We start from the raw sequence: 15,151 nt of genomic DNA on the forward strand, positions 1-15,151 counted from the left end.
GTCATAGTAAGCTAGAACCTCTCCAGAGATCACATCACTCTTTCCCAAGACTGCAGCTTTCCTAGGAACCTGGAAGAACACAAGACCGGGACGAGTTGCTCACTGATTAACTGTCACTCTCCCCACTAGCCAACGAGTCCATTTTTTAATTTCCTCCCTTAAAAAACTGGAGTCTTTTTAAGCGACCACTTTCAGATTCAAGAACCAGACGTTCAAGATACTGAAAACCGCACTGCCACCGTTTACCCTTTGATACATAGACACACAGGCCTGACACCGGGAGAGCGGACAGCCTTCCAGATAACACAGTGAAAAGACACACACAGGCTGGGCTACGTCTCCTTGAGGGATCGCAGGCTACTTGTTGCTTGAAAGGTAGAATCCCGCAGTTGGCATGGCCAATCAGCGAGGAACAGTTTGAGACCCCCACCGCGACATCCACCAGGCAGCGGACACCCCGAGGACCAGCTCCCGGCACTCACGGCGACACCCACGAGGACAGGGCTTCAGCGGCACCAGCTCCACAGAGCCAAGGCTTCCTCGCCACAGGGCAGCAGCACCAAGCCTTTTATACTCGGCGGCAACAGGCCCCAGCTGTTCTCAATTTAGGAAAGCGGTATTTTCGCGTGTTGCAGAACCCAGCCACCTGAAGAAGGGTTCAAACCTCGTAATTAGTCCCCGCCCTGAGTACACTGCACAACTTGAGCAGAGTCCTCTACGTGGTAAGGCCGCCCTTTCAGAGGAGCGTCAGGAAAAAATAGGGAGGGGGAAAATTCAAAGTAAGCCTTTATTTAAAATGAAAGAAAAAGGGGAAAAGTAAGCCTTTATTTAACGAAAGCAAAAGGGGGAAGCTAACACGGCCCAGTCAGTAAGTCCAGGCGGGGTCTGCGGACAGTACGGACCGCGAACAGAGCGCCCACAAGGGTCGACCGCGCGCCTGGACAGCCCAGCGCCAGCGGGCGACGGGGCGGCGATTCAGTTTACAGGAACACCGCTGACCTGAACACCCCCCCAAAGAGCCTGCAGTCTAACTGAAGAGACAGAACTCAGGGGACAAAACTACTGCGGAGTGATCACTAGATAAAAATGTAGTTTTGGGGGCGCCTGGGTGGCACAGCTGGTTAAGTGTCCGGCTCTTGATTTTGGCTCAGGTCGTGGGCTCAGGTCATGATCTCTGGTCCTGAGATCGAGCCCTGAGTCAGGCTCTGCACTCAGTGTGGAGTCTGCTTGCAATTCTCTCGCTCTCCCTCCCTCTGCCCTTCCTACTCATTTTTTTCCCCTCTCTCTCTCTCTCAAATAAATCTTTTAGCAAAACAAAACAAAACAAAACGTAGTTTTAGTTGTATCCCTGTTCTCCTGACAAGATGTGTCTACAGAGAGGCACTGTCCTTTTCTGGGGAAGTGAAAGCCTGAGGAGAGTTGACCTGGAGAGAAATGGAGAGTCACTGGAGGATGGAGACGGGCTAAGGGGTATCGCTGAGAAGTAGACATCATACTTTTCTCCGGTCTCTGTGAAAAGCCACAGACACTAATACACGAGAGCAGGATGAGAAGGGACCAGGGCCCCTCTCACAAACCAGGATTGACAGAACTCTTTGTAGTACCCTAGCACAATGTTGTGGGAAGGGTAAGTATAGCAAAGACATGCCTCAGTAAGATACTCACAAAAACAAACCTTTGACACCATGGATCACCACTTCTAACAGAGATGCCAAAACACTAACCCGGCCATTGACTCTCATCACCAAGTGTAGGCTAACCCACGCACAGCATCTTACCAAACTCATCAAAATTCCCTCCAACTTTACTAGTCCACATCTGCTCCTCGCCTGGTGTTCGTATGTGAAAGAAGCCTGTGATTTTTGAAGCCCAGGTCCACTGGTGGACACACTGGCAGTCTTTATAAGGTAGCTATCCAGTTCTAGAACATAGAATCTAGAACAGAAGAAAATCCAATTAGTTACCTGTTTGGGTTTGTTTTTTTTTTTTTTTTCCCTAAGAGGAAGCACTCAGCCACCCACCTCATGGGACCACTGTGAGGATGACTGAAATAATTAATCATGAAGAGCTTTGTGCTCCGGGGAGCAAGAGCACTTTGTGAGTGCAAAGCCATTTATCGTCATTAGTAGCAGGGTTGATATTTTCCTTGGGATTTCATTAAGGAGACTGAATATACAAAGCACATTTATCCTGTGTCTACCAATCTTGGGCACAATGATTGTCATCAAGATGATGACTACAACATATTCATTCCTATGGTGATCCTTTCCTACCAGTAAGTATCTGGGAAAGTGACAAAAGCCACAGTAGTTTCTCTCGATGAATGGCAATCCCATTAGTTCATTTGTTTAGGGTACTAATGCCAGAGCACGAGGCAGATGAAAAGCTTTCCAAGTCCTCTTACATTGCAAAATACCAGAAGCTAATCTAGAGAATATTTTAAAAGTTAAAAGACCTCTATAGACTAATCTTCCTTTGAAGGCAAGTGCAAAAACTCCGACACTGTTAGTACACTGATATTGTTAGGTTTTCGGGGGGGGATGAAGGACCATGTATTCCAGAAATGCAAGGAAGGTTTCCAATTAGGAAAGGGCTGTAATAAAACACAAACATATGTAAATAGAAAAGATACGATTATCTTGAGTGAAGTCAAAAAAGGCATTTGATACAGATCAATATCCACTTGGATTTGGGGGGAGAAAGTATTCAATAAAGGGAATAGAAGTACCTATTTAGAGCCACATTCTTCAATGCCAATAGCATATCGCATGTGTGCCAATATCTAGTGGAAAGTCTTCCACTGTTACTCTTCTTTCCATCCCTAAATGAACTTTAGAATCTTTTTTGTCAAATTACAAGAAAACCATTATTAGTTTGTTTTATTTCTATCGCCTCTATTTCATAAAGGGTTTGATATTACCATATTCATACATATGTTAGTCATTTCCCCTTAATAATCTCAATAGCATTTTACCTGTTAATTTGACAAAATGATTCCAAGGTTCACAGTGTAGGCATTAGGCTATATTACCTTAAGTAATACTGGGGTAATGGTACCCAGTTATTCTATTTTGAGTATATCCAAAGGAAATAAGAAGGTACACAAAATATTCCTACGAGTATGTTTTCAACAGTCATTTATAAGAGAAATTGAAAATAATCTAATATCCAACAGGGGATTAGTTAAATGAATTATAGTTATAACATAAAATACTATGTTTTGATATAGTAACTATAAACGTATGAGACAAGTACATAAATACTACATAAGAAGGATGCATTATCCAATTAAATACAAATTTAGATCTGAATAGGAGATGAGGAATCTCAATAATTCACATCAGAGGTTATGGTTTTTAAAAAGTGGGAAAGGGGCCATGTAAGAGATACTCAGGCTGTCAGAAAAGGTACAGTGTGAAACCCCTCGGCAGTCCTGACCCAACGCTCACTGACGGCGTCCTGGACCAGAGATTGAGTGTAGACACGAGCTCCAGTCAAAGGGCTCAGAAGTGCTTTACTTGCTAGATTCATGTGCCAGCGTCATTGTGCATTTGCAAGTGGTTAAGAAGACATATTACATATGTAAATATAGTTTAAAAATCAAGGAAATTTATCTAAGTTTAAATATGGATTTTAATGTTTAAAAAGAGGTCATCTGGTGAAAAAAGAAGTTAGACACTGACGAAAGAAAATGTGTTTAACATTGCAAGTTGGAATTATGAATGAAAGAAATTTATATATGGAGCTTAAAAGCTTAGGAAAAACTAGGTCTTGAAACAATGTTATTGAATTGAAAATCAATGGAAACCAACACCTGGTAAGTTTCTTCACAGACATAAAAGCTTTCTCAGACTTAAAAACACTTAGTTGTCACCATAAAGCCATTGAAAAGTCAAGTTGTAGAATAAAACAGTCACACGTAGTTCTCAGAAAATACTGCTTATCTAATTAATCCTCATTATAACCCTAGGAAGTATTTTAAAGAAATGGAGATGAAGTGAGATGCTTGAGATCAGACAGGTAGAAAGAAGGAGCAGAGCCTAGACTGGAACAAGCAATCTGACCTCAGCAGCCCCTATTCTATTCCTCTTTTTTAAAGATTTAGTTAGTTAGTTAGTTAGTTAGTTAGTTAGTTAGTTAGTTAGTTAGAGAGAGGGGTTGCTGGTGGGGAAGGGCAGAGGGAGAGGGAGAATCTAGAGCAGATGCTGCACCGAGCGCGGAGCCCGACCTGGGGTTGATCTCACGACCCCGACATCACAACCTGAGCCGACATCAAGAGTCAGACCTTAACCAGCTGAGCCACCCAGGCGCCCCAGGAGCCCCTGTTCTTACTGGCACACCACCACCTCCAGTGGCATTACATGTAAGAGGTCAACAATATAGTCAGCAAATAAACAAATGACAATCATATATGAGCTTTCTTTTTAAAGAAGAGATATATAAATACATAGGAAAATCCCCTAGATAACATCAGAGGCATTTTTAAATCTTTGTAATTTTGCAAAAATTTGTATACACTTAGAAACAAATTTAATATATAATTCACCCCTCTTGTGGGAGGAGGAGAAGGGGAAAGGCGCCAATTAAGTACTTCCCATTACTCATGTCTACTGTTTAACTATAGTTATTGTTACCAATAAACTACCATTTAAGTTTATATCACTTTATATTAACAAGATCCATTTTAGCTAAGATACTGCATGCCCATAAAGTTTTTTCAGAGACCAAGACATCTTAGCTTTTCTTAATTAACAATCTTAGAGCTGGGGCGCCTGGTTGGCTCAGTCCTTAAGTGTCTGCCTTCGGCTCAGGGCGTGATCCCAGAGTCCGGAGATCGAGCCCCGCATCAGGCTCCTCCACTGGGAGCCTGCTTCTTCCCCTCCCACTCCCCCTGCCTGTGTTCCCTCTCTCACTGGCTGTCTTTCTCTCTGTCAAATAAATAAATAAAATCTTTAAAAAAAAAATCTTAGAGCTTAGCTTGCTTATAAAATTCCTCACCTAAAATGAGTAAGTACTAATGTGCTTGCAGATAACAAGGGCATCATTATCAATCATGGGGTTCTATTTCAAGCCCTCACAAAATTTGCTAAGTATTTTACTAACGAGTTCTTGAAAACCGAAAAGAATCTATAGCTTACTAACAAATTATCATGTATTTTTGTGAAATACTTTCCCAACAAAATAACATGAGTCCTTGTCAGACCTTTCTAGTAAGTTTTCATACTGCCACAAGGTGCCACATCTGTATAGGTATGGTGACAGACTTAAAACTAGGGAAATGGGCAGGCTTTGTAGGGTAACAACACTCTGGGAATAGATCTGAAAAAGAATTTTTTTTTTTTAAAGATTTTTGTTTATTTATTCGACAGAGATAGAAACAGCCAGCGAGAGAGGGAACACAAGCAGGGGGAGAGGGAGAGGAAGAAGCAGGCTCATAGCGGAGGAGCCTGATGTGGGGCTCGATCCCATAACGTCGGGATCACGCCCTGAGCTGAAGGCATTCGCTTAACCGCTGTGCCACCCAGGCGCCCCTGAAAAAGAATTTTTTGAACTTAAAAGATAAAACTGAACTTCTGCATTTTGGGAGAGGAATGCTTGGGTAGAGGACAGATGTTTTGATTTCTGGTACTGATTTACTATCCCTTATTAATAAGGAAGGTTGGACATTAGTTCCATATCGAGTTGTTATAAGAGAAACATTCAGCCTACAGCAGTGGTTGCCTGGGGCTGCTGGTGAGAATGCAGAGTGACTACAAATGGGCTGGAAGTTTCTTTTGGGGGGATGGAAAGATCCTAAATTAGACAGGGATGATGGTTGCACAATTCGGTAAATCTACTAAAAATCATTTAATTGTGTCCTTACATGAATTTTATACTATGTGAGTAATAACCCCATTAACCTTCTTTAAAAAAAAAATTACAGCCTCGAGATAAGTTGTTTTTAAGGTACCAGAAAACCAAGGGCTCTCTGTTCCTGTATTCCAGGCTCACGCATCCCTGTCAAGTATAGAACTCATCAGTTAAACACTTCTCTAGCAGTGATTCTGCAATACACATTTCTAAGTTTTCTACAGATGAAAATCAAGAACCAACCAACAAAAATCAAACTGCTTAAGAAAATTTGTGTAAACTATGCTCCAAAAAAACCCTTGTAACTAAATAATAGGAAGTGACCAAAAAAAAAAAAAAAAAGTTTNAAAAAAAAAAAGATTTTCTGTAACATAATTAAAATTTACTGAGTTGTATTCAAAGAAAACACAAGATGGTCTGTTTCTTTCTCACCAAAAAAAAAAGTCACTTTAACTGGTGAGGTAGACAATTTCATACTTGTTGAAAGGAATACTTATTTACACAGAGCAAATATTAGCTGTGTAAATGGGAAAACAACAAAATCGTGGGACTAGGAGTATTTCACAAGAAGGGATAATCTCCAGGCCATCGTGAAGCATGAGAGGGGGACTAGTACTCAGCCTGTATTAATTGTTTCTGACTTAAGTTTGATACAATAAAGTACCTTCCCTAAGATTTGACTTGCACAACGTTTCACAGGATGTTTTAAAATCTGACTTCTATTTCCTGCTATTTTTTTTTTTTTTTTTTTTTTTTTTTTTTTTTTTAGGATTTACTTATGAGAGAGAGGGAGAGAGACTATGAGCAAGCACTGGGGGAGGGGCAGAGAGAATCTCAGCAGATTCGGCACTGAGCGTAGAGCCTGATGCAGGGAACCTCGAGATCATGACCTGAGCTGAAACCAAGAGTCAACGCTTAACCAGCTGAGACACCCAGGAGCCCTGAGCCGCTCTTCTTTTTATTGCAATGGCTGCAGAATTCCGATGATCTGATCTGATCCCAGGGTATTTTGGAAAGACAAAACTGCCACCCTGGGACTGGGGACTGAGGTTCTCCAAGAGGAGGAGAGGACTCAGCTGGAGTCACAGGGAAAGACGAGGTGACAATCCACAGCGCAGTGTGGCATATTTGAGCGAATAAATGAATAAGTGAATGAGGGTGTAGACAGGTTAGAGAGACACACCAGATAGGTACACAGGCAGACAGACTGACTAGGAAACTGCCGATAGAGGAGGGCTATAAAACAAGGTCACAAACTCAGGAATAATCAAAGCACCTCTTTAACTTCCTTCAGATACACTCGAAATCAGACACTCTAGAGTTGAGGGGTAGAGTTGGGGACACATCAAGCCCTTTGCCTGAAGGCTGGCTTGTGCTTGCCCTAAACCCCTCTCCCCACCTCCATTCTGGATACATCTAGGAAAGCTTTGGGAGTTTCCAGAGGGTGGGGATAGAGGGACTCCCTCGATCTTGTCTTCCTCCTTTATCTGGTGTTTTCAGTGTTTGGTAAACTAGGCTAGAATTTTCTACTTCCCACTCATCTTTTCCGAATTCACTGCCAGTGAAGTAGGATATACCCATGGCCTCAGAGAATAAACTGGGTTGAAGTCTTGCCTTTGTGTCAGAAATGCTTATCCACTTCAGCACGTGAGCAAAAGAAGGCTGCTCTCGTTTAAACAGACGTGTGCTCTTGGACACCTGCACTGTAATTATGTCATAATTAGGATAGATGTTTGGTCACTGGAGTCCCTCCCGATGCCCTTCCCCCCCAACAACTGGCACTACCTGCTCCCTGTTTAATGGTCAAACAAAGCAGCCAGCACTGTTTACTATCAACACCTGGGGGGTTCTATCAGCAAGGCTGAATCTATAGCCTAACTAAACACGAGTGATAATTATCTGCTTCTGCATTCTTGTTCTCCCTTATCTACCTCAAAGATTTATATGCCTAGAAACGGATTCCCCTGGGTTTTAATACTTATTACTCGACTAGGACACAGATTACCTATTGAAATGAGGACTTTTTTGGAAACCTCAAAAACTCCATGGAATATATTAAAAATATATTTAAGTCTGATATTGGAGCTTATATTTTCTCCTAAGAACAAGTGGCAGGTCTAAAAGAAAAGCAGAAGCTGGGTGAAACGGTTTCACATACTCTCTCCAAACCACACAACATATTCTAAATGATATTAGAAGACCTCCTTCTAATTAAGTAAACAGATCACAGTCAAGTCAACAGTGCATTTCCTCATCACAAAAACAAAAATGTTTTTAGATCTGGAAGCGCATCTTATTACTGGAAAACCGATGATAAAAAATGAGAAGGAAAAAAAGAATAGTTCCTTAAAAATGATTTTATAATTCTCTAATAAATCTCCTTTATTCCAATGTCCTTCAGAATACTTTGAAATATACCTATTGAGGCCCCTGGGTGGCTCAGTCAGTTAAATGTCTGCCTTTGTCTCAGGTCATGATCTCAAGGTCCTGGGATGGATCCCTGCATCAGGCTCCCTGCTCAGAGGCAGGTCTGCTTCTCCCTCTCCCTCTATGAGCTCTCTCGCTAATAAATAAATAAAACTTAAAAAAAAAAAAGAGAGAAGAAAAAAAAATACACCTATTGATTTCTCCCTCTAACACACAGTGACCAAACTGTGGGGATGTTTAATACAATTTCATAGCCTATTTAAATGTGTATTTAAAAACAGCATCTTGAAACTTCGCTTGCTGTTACTAGAATATTACCGCTTTGAGATTTGAGTGAAATCACCTGCAAGCAAGAACGCCAGAAGGGAGCTAATAGATCTTGCTGTGGAGGGGAGGCAAAGGTGAGGCTTCAGAAGAAGCATTTAATCAGGCTCACAGTTAGGACATGCTGTGGTTACGGCAGAGGGCAGTTGCCGAGGGACAGGAAGCTTCCTCAACCCCCAGCACTGCTGTAGAAATGACACACAGATACACTCCAATTTCATTTCCTTGAAGAGGTCTAAAGTCTAGTTTTGATATGTATTTAAAACAATGATTACTGTATTTCTGCTTAGTGCTGTGCCAACAAACAAGTTCAAGAAATAGCTTAATACATACAACCTGAGAGATTTGGGGGGGGGCACTTCCTTGTAGCAAGAATTAACCACTGAAAACTTGAGAAGGAAGCTTCTAGAATCTGCACCTTCAGCAGGCTTGCCCCATCTGCTTGTTGCGATTTGGGTGTGGTGTTATACAGGCTTCCGTAGAGGGCAAAGGTGCATGGGGAACATGATGGCCAGGTCTGTCTTTGTGCTTTAAAAGTCCTGTGCTCTGGCCCACCTGGGCTCCTCAAGGCAGAGCACGGTTTTCACTATAAGGCAAGGAAAAAACAGGAAAGGAAAGAAACCATGGAAGACCCAGAAAGGTCTGTATAAAGCCTACATTTCTCATTTTCTTATGCTAACCACAAAAATGTTCTTTTGCATGACCGGCCCGAACAAGCCACTGCTTTCAAATGGTATGAGGCTATAAAAAGCAATACTTTCTCCAAAGCCATTAAGGTCACTATATTTGGCTCTAGCTTCTCTCAGAATTTAAGCTGCTATGTTGTACTTAAATACATTATTTGTTTCTCAAAAGCACTTATTTGACCAATGCTTCTAATCTAGGATTTTGTTTCTGCAAAAAACCTAATAATGATGATTTATGTTTCCTAATTTTGGGTCTTTGAAGAGGGACCCAGACTTCCAAACCCAATCCAACACAAAGATTAGCACACGTTGGGGTGGGGGGGGCAGCAAAAAAGTAATTTAGAAGATTAAAATTCTGAGTCTAACAATGCCATTTTAACAATTTCAAGGAATGCAACAATGTCAGTGTTATAGTGGTATCTGAAATATAGCTATAAAATATTTACCTATTAAATTTTCACTTTTCCTAATGAATTAAAAAGAAACTGTCACAAAGTGTGCATTTCCATAATTATTAACAGAAAGTTGGCATATTAAAAATCTTTCATTTGGAGGAAGTAAGGAAATTTGGTTTATACACAATTATATTTAAATATCGTCTTAGTAAATGTTAGTGGCTAAGTATCTGAATTCTCAAAATGGCTGCCAACAGACATGGTCTGCTAGGGAAACGGACGTTCTTTAGAACTAAATCCCAATGTGTTCAGCAAGAGCAAATGATCCAGGAATCTTCAGCTGCATCAAAACATTTGGATGCACTTCTCTCTCAAAACAGGACACAGCTCACTCAAGACTTTTATTTGTCTACTCTGCTGAAAGGCCCCTGTCCAGAGCTGGAGCACCCCACCCACAGAGCCTAGGGGCTGCTGGTGCAGTAAGGACCGCAGAGCGGTTGTATCTATACCACGGATTACGCAGGGATCCTTAGCTGATTGCCTGTTTCCCTTCAGCAAAAATCTAGAACAGGATACACAGCTCTTATTTGTATTTCTTTTACTTATACCACAACATGAGACATTTAGTTCCACCATACCTAAGCTGTCCCTCCAGGGGATAATTAGAAAAAGAGTGAAGAGTTTGGAAAAGAAAAGCGATAGCAGAAAACGAATAAGAGCATCGCCTGGATGGCTCAGTCAGTTAAGCAACTGCCTTCGGCTCAGGTCAGGATCCCAGGGTCCTGGTATCGAGTCCAGCACCGGGCTCCTTATTCAGCGGGGAGCCTGCTTCTCCCTCTGCCTGCTGCTCCCCCTGCTTGTTCTTTCTCTCTGACAAATAAATAAAATCTTAAAAAAAGAAAAAAGTAAAAGAGTAAGAGTTTTTACAGTGGAGCCTTAAAAGAGAAAAAAAAATATGGAAAAATATAGACATCAGGGCTGCATTTAAGTGGCTCTTAGGGGCCCAAACTAAACTTTGTTCTGTGTAAGGGCAGTTTATAACCTGGGGAGTGCAGAGAGGCACTGGAAGGGGAGCACTGATCCTCGTTATCAAAAGCAGGAGAGCCCTGAGAGTATTTGGATGGGAAACCAGACTGGTACGCACTGGGGGTAGGCACGGTGACCCAGAGCACAGTGCTGGAAGCCTGGGGATTACCTATGCTGGAACATTTCTACCATAGCAATAGAGACATAACCACAACGAAACAGCATGTGAAAAAAGTCAGATATTCATTTAGCAGAAACTACTATATATAAACAAATATATAATTATCAGATAAATATACACAACTTCCATATAAAGAATATATAAAATATAATTACTATTCTTTAACCCAGGGTTCCACATGGTGCCTTGTGCATGAAGTCAGCTTTTCATGCTTACATTCTTTATGTTAAAGCCAGGTGATTGCAGGACCCTCACCGAGAAAGTCCACCCTCAAATGTAATTGCGAGAGCATGGAAAGAGACAGTTTGGGAACAAAGAATCACTTTTGCTGGGCTATCCACAGGGCAAGTGGAAAATGGGCAGGAAAGGAAACACAAGGAAGGGATGAAGTGGCCAGGGCCCGTCTCATGGCCAGAACTCATTTCCTTAGTTTCTATTTGGAGCTGATTTCCCCCACACCTCCTCTGACATATCCTAGGCTAAAGAGTTCCTGTGATTAAATATCTCCCAATTGCTAATAACAAAAACTTCCTACAGAATGCCTCATTGACAGATAAACACACCAACTTCTACCCTATTTCATCCCTGGATAAGGGCACTAGAAAGTGACCTTGAAACAAAATCCATTAAATTACAATTTAAGCTGTAATTGAAAAGGAGCATAAAAACTACAATGAGGGGTACCTGGGTGGCTCAGTCAGTTAGGCGTTCAACTCTTGACTTTGGCCTCGGGTCGTGGGATTGAGTCCCTGTGGGGCTCTGCACTGAGCAGGGCATGGAGCCTACTTGGATTCTCTCTCCCTCTCCCTCTCCCTCGAGCCACCACCATTCTTCTCCCCCCACCTCTCACATGCTCTCTCTCTAAAAACAAACAAACAAAAAAAACCTGCAGTGAGTTGCTGATAGGATCAGAAACTGGTATAATGCTTTTGAAATTGTCTCTTTTTAAACATGTCAAGAACTCTACGAATGCTATACCTTTTTATGACATAGTAACTCTACTACTGAGAATTTATTTTAGAACATGTCTTAAAGAATACAGAAAAAAACAGTATCCAAAAATATATTCAGTGAAACAACAATCTAAATGTCTAGAGGAGACATTTAGAAGCATCAGTGAAGTACATTAAAACATATATAGTACATTAAATACATCTAAATATCTGCTTTAGACATTTTGAAGCATCCATGAAATACATTCAATTTATTGTTCAGTTGGTTAAGCCTCCAACTCTTGGTTTGGCTCAGGTCATGATCTTGGGGTCCTGAGATGAACCCCAAGTCAGGCTCCATGCTCAACAGGTCTGCCTGGGATGTGGTCCCTCTGCCCCCGCCCCCGCACTTTTTCTCTTCCTAAAATAAAAAAATCTTTAAAAAAAGAGGACCATATTATTTTCATAAAAATGTAAATGTGTGAATTTTTAAAAATCAAGTTAATAGATACACCAAAGGAACAACAGCTGTTAATGCTGGTGGTGAGATTTAGGAATTATTTTTATTTTCTTCTGTACTTCCTAATTTTTCTTCAAATTTTCTGCCATAAAAGTATTCAACCACATCTTTGAAAAAGTATTTTCAAACAGTCCCATGAAGATTATGTTTATGATTTTAATGATGAGGAATGCAGTATGATTTCAGCAATGTAAAGGTGTATATTACATATAGAAAAAAAATCTGAAGAAAATATACCAAATAGTAATACTGCTTAATGTGTTCAAGATGATTTTAATTTTGTCCTTACTCCACGCTGTATTTTCTAATTTTCCACATTTATCATTCTTCTAATCAAGAAAATGCTGATGGTATTTTTAACTATAATAGTATTGACAGAGTTAAAAGGGAGAATGTGCTAGTTTTTAAAAAGGTATTTTGTGTTGTATAATTTCAAGTATGCAAAAAATGCATGTACAGAAGGGTCAGAGCACAAGCACACTAAAATATTAAGAATGGCTGCAAGTGGTAGGAGTATGAATTTTTTCCTTCCTACATTTGTGTACAGTCCACGTTTAAAAATGTTTTCATTATAAATGTATTATTTTATAGTTAAAAGTATCCAAAACCATGCATAGTTGTTTCTGTGGCTTTTAGGGAAGTACTTATCAACTGAAAATTTCTTTATTTCCTGTGTTCCCTCAGCCTCAATTAAGTGCAATAAAAAAAATACAAGTCTACAATGTTGCATTTTTAGACCCATCTGCATTGTTGCTGCTGCTGGGGAGAGCCTGGTAAACTAACAGCTATTTGAAGTGTTATAGCCCTAACTGGAAATAACACATACAATTAAATTAGCCTAGTGTCAATTTGCAAAAAGAGACTTAATTCTACAGCAGTGTGATATCTTCTGCAGGGTTTATTTGCAATAAAGGGGTGAGGGCTGCTTTATAAATTTCCATATAATGGATGCCACTCAATAGTTCACAAAACAAAACCAGTCACTTATTCAGTATTGTTTCCCCTGAATAAAACCAGGGGCCAGGGGCCAAACAGCAGAAAATCAAAGCCAAACTGGATTTGATAGACGAGACATTTCAGTCAAAAATGCAAAATCCTCAAGCCCTCTTTTCAAATATTGGTCATTTCCGAGCACCGTGGATGTTTTATAAGCTTGCATACTTAAGCATTTTAAAAACCTTTTTTCCTGATATTTGGTGGATTTTTCTTTATTGTACTTATTATCAGTTCATAGGTTTTGTCCTCTGTTCTCTGTGACAATAAAACTTCAGAAATAACCTGAAATTGCCCAATGATCAGTTAAATAATTATGGTTTTCAAAACAGTCCCTATTCCACATAAAAAAGTTATTTGTAAAAATTAAAAGAATGGTTGGCGGGCACCTGGGTGACAGTCGATTAAATTGGTTTTGGCTCAGATCTGATCTCAGGGTTGTGAGACTGAGCCCGGGAAGGGCTCCATGCTCACTCAGTGCAGAGTCTGCTTGGGTTCTCTCTCCCTCTCCCTCGGACCCTCCCCTACCCCACTAAAATAAATAGATAAATCTTAAAAAAAAAAATTTAAAAAATAAAAATTGAAAGAATGATTGGGAATATCCATTTTAGCCAGTTTGCAAAAATTCATAAATATTATTAACAATCCTAAGTACTACAAATTTCTAATTCCATATCTTCTTTTTTTTTAAATTTATATTAGTGCTTTTTTCCTTAATTCCAAAAGCTATATATTACACACTTTGGAATCACTTCTAGGAATTTATCTAAAGATATCTGCATAAGCATGAAAAGATTGTTTTCCCAATCTACTCATCAGAATTTTGGGGCAACAGATGCATTTTAAAATTCAGAGCTTTGACTTTCAAAAAAATTGTATGTAGGTATAGCATATATTAGGTCCCACGGCTCACCCCTACCCCCTTGCTGGATCTGGGAAACACCAGATACTCAAACATTGATACATCTAAATCAGACATATGAAAATATTCACCCCACGCTGGGTAAATAAAGACTATAAAGAGCTTTTGGTGAGTGCAAGACGTATTCAGACACCAAGGGTTATTGGGGAGGAGGGGAGGAGAGGAGGGGAGGAGGGACAGACAGAAGGAGAGGGCCTTTAGTTTTTGGACCTTTAATTTTTGAAAATATAAATAAGTGATTCCGGACCTATAAGACTGAAACCACAACGTCCATCAAGATGGGACTAGTTACATTGTAAAGATGTTTTATTTGTACAATAAAATACTATCATACCGTCATACCACATTAGGTGAAGAAAGTAAGTTGCAAAATGGTGCACATATACAGCACGATTCTTTACTGTGGGGGAAAAACTGAGCTGTGTATGTAAATAAGTTACACGGTTACTGGAAAGGTGATATTACATGGAACATTTTATGTTTTGTGTTGAAAAAATAAATAAGCTGCATGTTTTGATTATACTGCCTAAAAGACAAAGATAATTATTCGTTCAAGGGTATTTAGTGTTTATTCTAGGAAACACTATAGGGATACACAGTTTAAAAAAAAAAAATCACTTCCCTCACAGAGCTTCCATTCTGCTATGTACAGCAACAATAAAAAGATTACAATTATTATGAAAAAAAAAAACAGGGTGGGGCAAGAAAGTAAAAGGAGGGATATTCAAACTAGATCTCTGGGCTGATGAGGTAACAGTCCATGTAAACATTTTACAAGAATACTCTTCATCAGAAAAAACAAAAACAAAACACCAGTGTATCATCAGGTCAAAGTTGTATCAAGAACATCTATGTTCCAACCTGCTGAGACCCAATTCACCCAAATAGCCTCTAG

At 40.1% G+C, this 15,151-nt stretch overlaps 1 protein-coding gene and 1 long non-coding RNA gene across 6 annotated transcripts in view; one reads left to right on the forward strand and one right to left on the reverse strand.

Moving 5' to 3' along the window:
* SGMS2 (sphingomyelin synthase 2) overlaps positions 1-15,151 on the reverse strand; it is an 80,064-nt gene that overhangs the window by 20,820 nt on the left and 44,093 nt on the right. The gene's annotated exons all lie outside the window — the stretch shown is intronic.
* The window catches only part of LOC117804384, a 28,416-nt gene continuing 22,364 nt past the window's right edge, over positions 9,100-15,151 (forward strand). For both annotated transcript variants that reach the window (XR_004628747.1, XR_004628746.1), the window contains exon 1: positions 9,100-9,241. This is a non-coding gene — a long non-coding RNA (uncharacterized LOC117804384). The remainder of the gene's footprint in view (positions 9,242-15,151) is intronic.

The sequence above is a fragment of the Ailuropoda melanoleuca genome, chromosome 11 (assembly GCF_002007445.2).
Source record: "Ailuropoda melanoleuca isolate Jingjing chromosome 11, ASM200744v2, whole genome shotgun sequence".
In the NCBI taxonomy this organism is placed as follows: Eukaryota; Metazoa; Chordata; class Mammalia; order Carnivora; family Ursidae; genus Ailuropoda; species Ailuropoda melanoleuca.